Consider the following 11,153-nt stretch of genomic DNA (forward strand, 5'->3'; position numbering starts at 1 on the left):
GCCAGGGCTTTGTGGCTGACACTTCCTTAAACCTTTATCAAAGCGTTTCCCCCTCCCCAACTGGGTTCCGCCCATCACAGCAAATTTCCATATCTCCATAATCCAGACCCTGCTACCTCCTGCACTAGGACATCTGGGCTGTCTTGCTTTTGGCAGTACCTTGGTGATGCTTTGACTGGATTCATATGTGTCTGATTCATAGTGGCCATTTGATATGTACTGTTGAACGAAAGCATCTGTTGGTCTTTGTTTCTCTTCACCCTGTCCTCAAACTGAGATAATATTTACATTCTGAGGGGAAAATGTTCATCCTTCCATGAAATTGCAAATTTTGCAATTGCAAGCATTTATTTTTTTCTAGATAGCCAAAATAATTATCAAATGAGAAAATCTATACTTTCACAACCTAGATATCTTTCGACATAGTTACTCTTAGTTTAAATTTAGGTTCAAATTTGTTTTTTTTTTCTCTCTCTTCAGCTTCTGAACTTATTTGGTACATAATTTACTTTTCTCCATTTAAAAAGAAAAAGAAGACACCTGGGTGACTCAATTAAGTGGCTGACTCTTGATTTTGGCTCAGGTCATGATCTCAGGGTCCTGGATCGGCTCTGTGCTCAGTGTGGAGTCTGCTTGAAGATTCTCTCTCTCTCTCTTCCTCTGTCTCTCTCCCTATACGTGCTCTTTCTCAAACAAATAAGTCTTTAAGAAAAATAAAAGGAAAAATAGATCTATGTATATAAGGGTGAGTCTCTACCTGAAATTCTTAAAAGAATGTTTTACATATACTTTTGAGGAAAAAAAAAAAAAAAAACACCATTAGTTGATCCTGACTTAAAAGTTATGGTAATCAATGCAATGAAAATAAGAAATAAGAAGGCAAGATTCAATTTTGGTCTTAATAATTATTAACATTATTTAGTTTGTTATAATGTGCCAGGCAGTGTGTTCAGTATTTTATATACCATATTTTCTTTTAAACTTCCTGCAAATCTCAAAGCTTCACATACTGCATACCCATTTTCCAGGTAGAGAAAAGAAAGTAGAGAAAGGTTAAATAGCTGAGAGAAGTAGTAGAGCCTTGGTTCAGACTGACATGTATACTTCCTCTCCTTAGTCTCTTTCATTCTATGAGTCTGTCTTCTCATTTACCTTTTAGACTTAAACTGAACTGGAAGTGCACTCTTTTCCTTCTTTCTTTCAAAGTATTGGACATTCAGATTGGACACAACGTTGAGGACCAAGATGTTTTATCCTGAAACACCTGCTGAAGGCCAGAATGCACTGCAGCCTAACTGGCCTGTTGAGCATTTCTTCCTCAGTGACAAGTGACCTGCTGCTGCGGCAGTGGAAACCTAGCAACCTGGCAGCCTTACAGCACTTACAACTAATACCATACACGCTGAAACACAGTGTGAGGTGTGAAGTCCGCCCCAGGTCCACGTAGCAGTGATAATACCTTTCCCATTTTGCCTTGTCTGCTTCCTCTTTTCTCAAAAATGGTTTTAGAAGGTAGGAAGCAAACAAATATAAAATGATCCTCCAAGTTCATACCAGAGGGAGAGAGAGAAGAGCCTAGAAAACTACTGTTTTCTATTACTATTACTATTACTTCTTAAGACTATTAAGACTATTACTTCTCGGGACGCCTGGGTGGCTCAGTGGTTGAGCGTCTGCCTTTGGCTCAGGGTGTGATTCCGGGATCAAGTCCCACATCAGGCTTCTGCAGTGAGCCTGCTTCTCCCTCTGCCTATGTCTCTCTGTGTCTCTCATGAATAAATAAATAAAATCTTTAAAAAAAAGACTGTTGTTTCTGTTCTCCAGCAATCTAGCCAGTCTCTCCCCATATTCTTGTCTCATTCTTGATATTTCTAAATCAGCCCTCTCCACTATTTCCAGTGCCTTTTCTTCCTTCCGCTGTTTATGCTCTTTGATCCCTTCCACAACATGTGGCACAATCCTATGGAAGACCCTTGTAGTCTAGGCAAAGCAGTGACAATATGAAGAATCTGAACTCCGACCCTCAACCCCCTTGTGATACACTGCCTTAGGGCAGATCCCAGTAATTCCTGAAGCCATTGAGGGACAGGCAGGCATCCTTTCTCAAGCATGTACATGCAGCTGTCTACATTATAGGGTAAACTGGAGATATCCCTGTTGTCAAATTAGTGTTAGTAGAGCAGGAGCTAATCAAAGTGCTTCATGTCAAAATTAAATCTCACTTGGGAACCTAAACCACCTGTTTTCATAGGGAAATGGTGCTGTGAATGACTTTCCCCATGCTTCTTTAGGGAAATAATTTCTTTTTCAGGGCCTTTTTGAAGGCCAGAAATATCCCAAGCCGTACAACTTGTACATTAGTTTGGGAATAATAGTCAAACTTTTTATTACTTGTATACTTCTTAGCAAGCAACAGGCTTTTATAGTTTTTAACTTTTCAACCCTTTTTATTCTATAACATTTAATTTTATTTTCAAGATAATTCTGGTCAATGTGCAGTCCTAATTTTAAAGAAAGGCTAGATGATTTTCCCCAAGTTTATATAGCTAGTTATGGAAAAATTAAAGTTAGACTCAGTTACTGTAACCCGGGGGTCAGCATCTCTTTTTCTTGGCCACACTGTTTAATCTTACCTTTGTGTGAATGGATTTAAATGATCAATAACAAATAGTTCAGTTTGAAGGCATCCTCTAGCCACACAGAGGGTCATTTGTGTAGACTACATTCACACTTGTAAATGTCTTATGAAAGCATCACTATTCTACTGTTAAGCATCTTATAAATGTAATTTCCTAAGGTGTTATTTTTAAGAATATTTATTTGAAGTCAATGACCTCATAAAAATAATTTTATTTACTGTCACAGATCAGTGAGCTTAGGAAATTCAGTATACAAACAACAAATATGATAAATAGATGTACATCATTACTCCTGAAATCACAATTGATCTAGATTGTTTTTTAATAGTTCTTCATCAGAAAGATTAGCCAGTATTTTCTCGTGCTGCTCTCAGTGCTGATTATGCCATAAGTTCTTCCTGTTTTGACATCTTGGTGAAATGCTTGCCGTTTCATTCAATGTTGTAAGTCCATGGACCAGATATTTTCCTTACTCCAAACAAAAGAGACATTCAGAAGTTGCATTAGTTTGGCAAAATGTAAACTAGAAATATACATATATTTTCAAAAACTAGAAAATATGAATAAATAAACCTATTTTCCCTAAAGTAATATTTGTATTATGAGTTTTTCCTTCTGTAAGCTTGTACTAGAAGAATGTTTAACTTCTCTGAAGAAAATCTTGATGTTTACTTGTGGTACCTGTAAAGCTTTGAGAAGGGTCCAACGGGGGTGGATATAATAAATTATCTCTCTTTTCTAAAAGGAATTTGGTCAAAAATATTCATGTACCTTGTGTGAAAAAGGAAAAAAAAAAAAAGACTATCTTTTATGGGTAGGTATAGCCAGCTCATTCTGATATTTTTTTCAGCCAGTTCTTAACTTGTACCTATGTTGGTACATCTGACAGTTGATTGGTAGTTAATTTCTCTTTTCCACTGATTGTTGGTTTCTTTTATATGAGCTTTGAGATTTTAGAGATATTTAGAAATAGTATTACCCATTTTGCTAACACTATTTTGATATGCCCAAATCAGAAAGAGCATGAACAGGGGGAAGGGCAGACAGAAAGGGAGGACCAGACTCCCCGCTAAGCAGGGAGCCCCACTAAGACTAAGCTAGCTGGATCACAGGACCCTGAGATTGTTACCTGAGCTGAAGGCAAGATGTTTAACTGGCTGAGCCACCTAAGCATCCCAAAAATGTTTTCTTTTTTAACTATTACAATGATGAACATTTTTAAAAGACAATTTTTAAAAAATTGTGCAAACTGACTCTTTTGAACTCTGACTTGAAAATCCTGGGTTCCTTAAATAAAATAGGAGTGAGGAAACTAGCTTCAGAGTTTCTGCAGGAGGTGGGGAGACGCCAGGACACCTGAACTTATTCTAGCAATGTAGGATAAAGGAAATTCAAGTTTAATTTCCAAGTAAAAAGAAAAGCTTCAGGATGCTATGAATTGGGCATTGCTTGAGAAAGTGTAGGGGGGGGGGGGAAAGAGCAATCAGAGTTATTGATATCTGAAACATGGGAGCTTCTGACTGGAGAAGGTTTCTAATAAGCTACAACTCCAGCAGGGGTGCTAGGTATTAAAACAGAGTTTGGACTAACACATGATTAACTAGCCACAGTTTAGATAAGTAAGATATCTTTAAAGGGCAACAGAAAAACTGCCCTCCAGATTTTGAAATTTGTTATTACTCAATGAAGTGAGTAAGTGTTTAGCATAAAGCAAGTGACGTTCTTAATTTTTCTTAGCAGAAAGCCAGAATGGAATATTAAAAGAGTAAAAAACAGAACAAAACAAAACAAAGCATGGTGGCTGAGATTCTTTGACCCTGTATCATCCCTGGCTTCCATTAAAATTCTGAAAACATTTATTTTTTCCTTCACTGGCATTAATTTGGCCACCACTTCCCACTCCCATCTATTTAACATGAGATCTATATAAATGGTAGTTCAGCTTCCTCATACTGACTAAGAATGTATGGCTTTGGTATGTGTTAAAAAATAAATGCTTTAAGCAAGTACTTTTGACTTGTCTGGTTGTCTTCTACTCTTCTCCTTATATGTCTTTGAACATCATCAATGTCCTTTTGTGGGTTACAGGACTTGTTGAGGAGGTCAGCATACTCAGAAGTGACACAGTCGCCTTGCATACTGCTGAGCACTGGAAATACCTGCAAGGTGAGTCCATTTCATACTCAGAGTAGTATATCCATATTTTATATTTATTATTTGAAAAGTAAAATCAATAATCATAAGATCATGTTAAGAATAACTTCAATTTTATTTTAAAATTTGTAAAAACTGTATTTTTATGTAGTACATTGCAATGTATTCTATTTTGTATGTTACAACTCTAGACCACATGAACAGATAACTTTATTTCTGACACCAAAGTAATTACCCTTTGCATATTGAATAGGTCATTATTTTGCATCACATTTTCTTCATAAATCAAAGAAATTGAGTTATCATGACTAATTCTTAATCTACTTTCTGTCTAAAGATAGCAAACATTTGGACTAGAAAAATTGAAAAACAAGGTCATTATTTAGATGTTTTATCTACAAGATAATAAACAGCCAGATGTCTAGTTAAAGTTTTTGTTTTTAAATAGGGCAAAATGGAAATTTCAGTTGTCTTCTAAATTTAATTAAAGATCAGTGTGATCAAAACATTTACTCTGGAACTTGCATTTTCAATTTTGAATGCCTGTATTGATCAAATTAACCAGAGGCTTTACAACTTGCACCTTATGCTACACTCAAACATGGGTAGCCAGAGCATTCAGCAACCCTCAGTCCTAATCTAGTCCACTGCTCCCCTTATGTCTGAATTAAAAGGGACGGGGATGGGGGAGATTGAACATAGTTGTGCTGGAAGGTGAGGGTATGTGTGTACACATGTATTTTATATCTCCCCTAAATTTTCCACTAGATGTTTGTTCTTTCACTCATCCTTTCTCATCTCCCATTTGTTAATACAAATGCATGGCTACTGAGTCAGACTAATGCTGTCAGCCAATATATTAGCCTACTTTTTTATGAATCTTTAGTTTGATCACTGGCGCCTGAAAATCAACTGACAAATAATCTAGATTAAATAGCCTAAATATGTTGTGTGTGTCTGTAGTAAAAATTCTCTATTTAGGATGATGTTTTCAGTTGAAAAATGGCAACTTTAAAGTTTTAATAAATATCCTCAATGCTGTTATGAACTAAGCTTCTAATTTTACAGATCATTTGATGACTCATTTTTCTGAAGCCCCAGTTACATATGATTAATGGGGTTTTATTTGGGATTTAACTTTTCTCTCTTTTATTTGTTTTTCAACACTTATGGGAATCTTTCAGAAACTTCCACCACTGTTCTGTTTTTTAATCAAGTGGAGTATGAAGGCTAATCAATTTTAGATTTCAAATTGTGCCTTCATACATGTGATACAAAATTAAAAATATACCATTTACTTTTATGAGGATGTTATGTTACTACTTACTGAAATTCTTTTTTTCTTTTTTTTTTTTTTTTTTTTTTTTTTTTTTTTTTTAGTATGCTCCATACCCAACGTGGGGCTTGAGTTCATGAACCTGAGATTAAGAGTCACATGCTCTATTGACTGAGCCAGCCAGGCACTTCCTTAAATTCCACACTAATGAATGTTTTGATCAAAATTTATATTTCTATGTTTAGGTCTGTTTAGTTCTTCAGCAATCTGAGATATATGGTGGTCATACATATACTGTAGAAGATTTTAAATCTGTTTAGTTCTTCAGAAATCTAAGGTATATGATGGCCTTAAATCTACTGTAGAGCATTTGGATTCCTTCTTTAGCTTATTTCTCTCTGACTGAAATTTCATATTGGTCATTGTTAAGTTATGACAGAAATGAAATACATGGGATTTAATTCAATATTCACAAACCCACAGAGATATCACCTTACTCTCCCACTTAAAATTAAGGCTTTTGCACACTTAGTTAAAAGCACTGACCATAGATAATCAGTTTTATAAAATTGAAACATAAGTTAATCTCCCAAAGTCTAAACACAAATGTGATGTCTCACTGAAGAGCATTATAGTCTTAAACAGTTTTAAGTCTCTTGCCATGACTTCTTATCTGTCTGTATGGTTTCTTTTATCTTTGGCCTCAGTCCAGGTTACTTTCATTTGGAGCTGATGCCACTTTATTTTTTTTTAATTAATTTTGGCTAATAAATGCCTACAATATATTTTACTATACTTAATTACACTAGGAAATTGGACTTTGATTACAATTAAGTAGAACATTTCAAATATAATATCATTATAGCATAAGTTGGCCCAGCATCTGTGTTAGATTACATTATCCAAACACATGAAACAGTCAAATTTCTGACTTGGTCAACCCCTGCAGGCAGGGATCTGCTGTTTTTTGCCAGTTGAAGTCTGTTTCCTGATTATTGCTCTCACTGTCAGTGGGTCATCCTCACAATTCCATAAATGCTGTTGAACTCCCAGCAGTTTCCTATAGTTCTTATCTGTCAACATTATTCAAGAATATTACTTTAAACAACAACAAAAAAAAAAAAGAAAGAAAGAAAAAAAAAGGAAAAGAAGAAAAGGCTGTTCTTACAGAACTTTACAAACTATTTTCAATCAGGATTTAGGTAATAGCTCAAACTGTAGCCCCAAAGTATCCAGTTCATTTTTTTTTTAGATTTTATTTATTTATTCATGAGAGACAGAGAGAGAGAGGGGGGCAGAGACACAGGCAGAGGGAGAAGCAGGCTCCATGCAGGGAGCCTGATGTGGGACTCGATCCCGGGTCTCCAGGATCAGGCCCTGGGCCAAAGGTAGGGCTAAACCGCTAAGCCACCCGGGCTGCCCCATTTTTTTTTTTTTTTTTTTAATAAATTGTACTTCAAAGACACTTGGTCCAGTAAGAAACTGGGTTTGTTCCCAAGGTCTGAAAGTGCTAGAGATCAGCTGTCCATGTTTCTTTAACCTTATGGCAAGGCTGCCTCAGTTAATGCCACGTCTTCCTTTTATTCATTTCTTGGGAAAGTCAATGGCTGACGTGGAAATAACTGAGCATGTATAAGATTATACTATAAAGTGGGCTTATCACTCTGCATTGTGATCAAAGAACCCACTGACCTGTGGGTGACTAAGGTGGCAACAGTGGAGACAAAAAGAAGAGGGAATTCACCAACATAAATTTGTCTTCAGATACATGGAGATGGAAGAGGTCACCTTAGAAAGCATATAGAGAGAAGAGACAGAGTTCTGTGATGTATTTTATTTCAAGTATTATATTCCTGTATTTGTATCCTGACCTTTAAAAATTATTTGCAACTTATGCAGAGCAAAAATATAAAAAGATTGTACCATTAACATAGGAAAATGACAGATAAGCAGCAATTTTTTTGAAGTATACATATAAAAAGAATTGGAACATAAACTGAGGGTCACTAGTAGTTATTTCTCTCACCTTTTGTCTGGATGTTACTTTTTGAGATCATTGATGTATCTGTAGCAGAGATTATAAACAAATTAACAATATTTATAAAAAAAGCTGTATGCAGGGGAGGAAATAGTAAACTTTATTCAGTCTTCATTCCTTCTAAGAGAGAAAGTTCCTTGGTCAATTCTGAGGTAACATTCTAGCTTTGCTGAACTTTTTCACAACAATTTGATCTCTGCTCAGTTTAATGTATTAAAGTCAGCACCATACAACTAACTGTTCAAAAAACTTACAATATCACCACAGTGAGTAATAATAATGTATAGTGTCTTAAGTAAAATGTTTTATTTTGTCTAATATGGGATATAATGACCTATCTTACAGGAGGTTATCTTAATAAGAATCACTGTCCATACCTACTTAAGCAGCTTGGATTTAAACTATTTGGAAGAAGTCTTTAACCTGATGAGAAATAGATTTATATTAAGTCACTGAAACTCAGAAACTTGCCTTGGAAAGAAAGGGTGCATGTCGTAGGCTATTAGCAGATGCAGAAATCCTTTAATTATAAATAACTCCCTTACCTGGGGAACTTTATACTATGCTGATGAAAGGCTGAATCTAATAATGCTTTTTATTTTACAAACACATAGGCACACACACACAATCTATGAACGTGTTAAGAGCCATAGGTATAAACAACCCATTTACAAATTGCTAGATGAGACTAGCATTTACTTCCTACTCCCTCTGCCATTTGAAGAAAGCCAATTTACTATTTCATCACCTTTCTTCTTCCTGGGATTCTTTGTCTCAGTTGGAAAAATACATCTCTCTCCCCTCCTTCTGACAGACACCTGTCTTGCTTTGTGGTAGGTGACAACCAAAGACCACAATTGTATTTTAATAGTAAATCCTTAAAGATTTACTGAGTCAAAGGAATGAGTCTTTAATTATAGAAAATTAACTTCTAGTAGGAGCTACTATAGTTGCTACTTGAAATGCCTTCCCCATTGGTTCTCAGACCAGACTACCCAGGTACCTTAACTGCATGTGCTGAATATCCATACATTTTGGTAAAGCCACCCAGAGAGCCACGCCTGACCCAACTAGTTGTGCTGCTGACTCTACTGTAAAGTCATTCCTGTGCCAGGTGAACTATAAAATTTCAGCAGGTAAGGAGCCGAAGAAAGTGTAGCACCACGATTTTCAATCTGTTTCTTCATTCTCAAACCTCACAAGGTCGAACCTTTCTGCAGAATTTCAGTTTGGCTTTTATTCACTGAGGAAGTCTGGTACACATAAAAGCTTCCTCTTAGTGTACAGATAAGATTAACAGGCTAACAGTTCTTTGGGTAAGTAGAATTAATTATCAGGAAGCTGTTGATAGTTCATTGTTGACCTGTAAAAACCTAGTAAGAATGAGGTAAACTAAAATAATAGGTCCATTTAAAGTTTGGGTCATATAAGACGTCATTAAAGATCAGATTATTTCAGCAAAGAAAATATTATAGAGAGCTCTCCTTTTAAAGGAAAATAGTTTTTCTGCTGGAGAACTTCCAAACCACACCATTTCAAAACCTAAACACTTCAAACCATTGAAAGCTAATGTTTAACTGTCTGGTTCTTGTCTTAAAAACCTTTTCCCTCTCAGTAATTGGTTTTTGTTGAAATCCAGGTGTCATCTGGCTTTTAATCCCAATTATGTTACTTTTGCTAGGCCAACATACTTTCATTGCCCAGGGGTTACTTTTTTATACCCCACATAGCTTAGAGTGAATTCTACCCTAGTCTGTGTGATTAGGAGAAGTAGTAATCAGCATTTTACTAGAGTTGAGGAAAACAGTAAAGAGCAGGGCTAGTCCAAGACATGATTGTGAAATGTCTGAAATTGTTAAAGCCCATGCCTCCTAATTTGTCATTTAACTCTTTTGTGCCCTAATCTTTGTGAAATCTTGGTCAGCCAAGAGCTATATGATCCCTCTGAGCATCAATTTCCTCTTTTGGAGGATGGACTGAGACTATGTGTGATACAGTACACAACATATGGCCTAATACATAGTACATGTTAAAAAATTATTAGGTCATCATTCTCATCTTCATTAACATCTCTTAAGCTCAAGACTAAGGGATATTTAATACTAATAAATATTTATTTATTATTTTTATTTATGATAAAATATAAGAATTTTTTCTGTTAATAATTTCATTCTTGAGGACCGGAAAGCTTTCCAAACCTGGAAGAATGTGTCTTTAGTTCTGACATTGTAGGGCCCATAGAAGAAGAAATGTATTAGCTTGGGGGAAGCTTCACTGCTCTACAGTGATGCTACCTGCTTGTTTGTTAGACTGCATTAGGCTGGCCTTGCTGGGGGAGAGGGAGAAGATTGTGCAAGTTGGGCATGGAGGCCAGCATATGGGACCTGAATGCTCATACCAGAGCCAGAGAGCCCATGTCCCAGTTAGTTCCAAAACCATTCCCCTGGCAGCCCACAGATCTGGATCCTCCTACCTCCCTCCCACCATCAGCCATTCACTAAAGAGTCTAATCAGTGCATTTTTAAATGCTATGGTGGCAGAAGCAGGTACCAAATTTGAGAGATACAAAGCTTATACAATTATCGGGGCCTTCTTTAGTAGACAGGATGCAAGGTAATAAATAATAAATACAAGGGTGAATAGTTAGAATAAAACAAATCACAAAGTAGACTTGGAGTGTATTTAAAAAGATGGTAAATATCACAAAACATCACAAAATCCATAAAAACAATGTTAATCATCTTCCTGACACACCCTGTAGTGGGTCCCCCCCCCCCTTTTTTTTTAATTTTTAGGTTGCTTACTCTGATTGTTCCCTTATGTACTTCCTGATAGAAGAGAACTTGTGAGTTAACATGGCATCAGAGAAAACCAAAACCTTTGTTTACAATTTTATATGTAAGATGGTTTGAGGGGCACCTGGGTGATTCAGTGGTTGAACATCTGCCTTTGGCTCAGTTCATAATCCCGGGGTCCTGGGATCAAGTCCACCTTGGGCTCCTGAAGGGAGCCTGCTTCTCCCTCTGCCTATGCCTCTGCTTCTCTC

The sequence above is a fragment of the Canis lupus genome, chromosome 12 (assembly GCF_011100685.1).
Source record: "Canis lupus familiaris isolate Mischka breed German Shepherd chromosome 12, alternate assembly UU_Cfam_GSD_1.0, whole genome shotgun sequence".
NCBI lineage: Eukaryota > Metazoa > Chordata > Mammalia > Carnivora > Canidae > Canis > Canis lupus.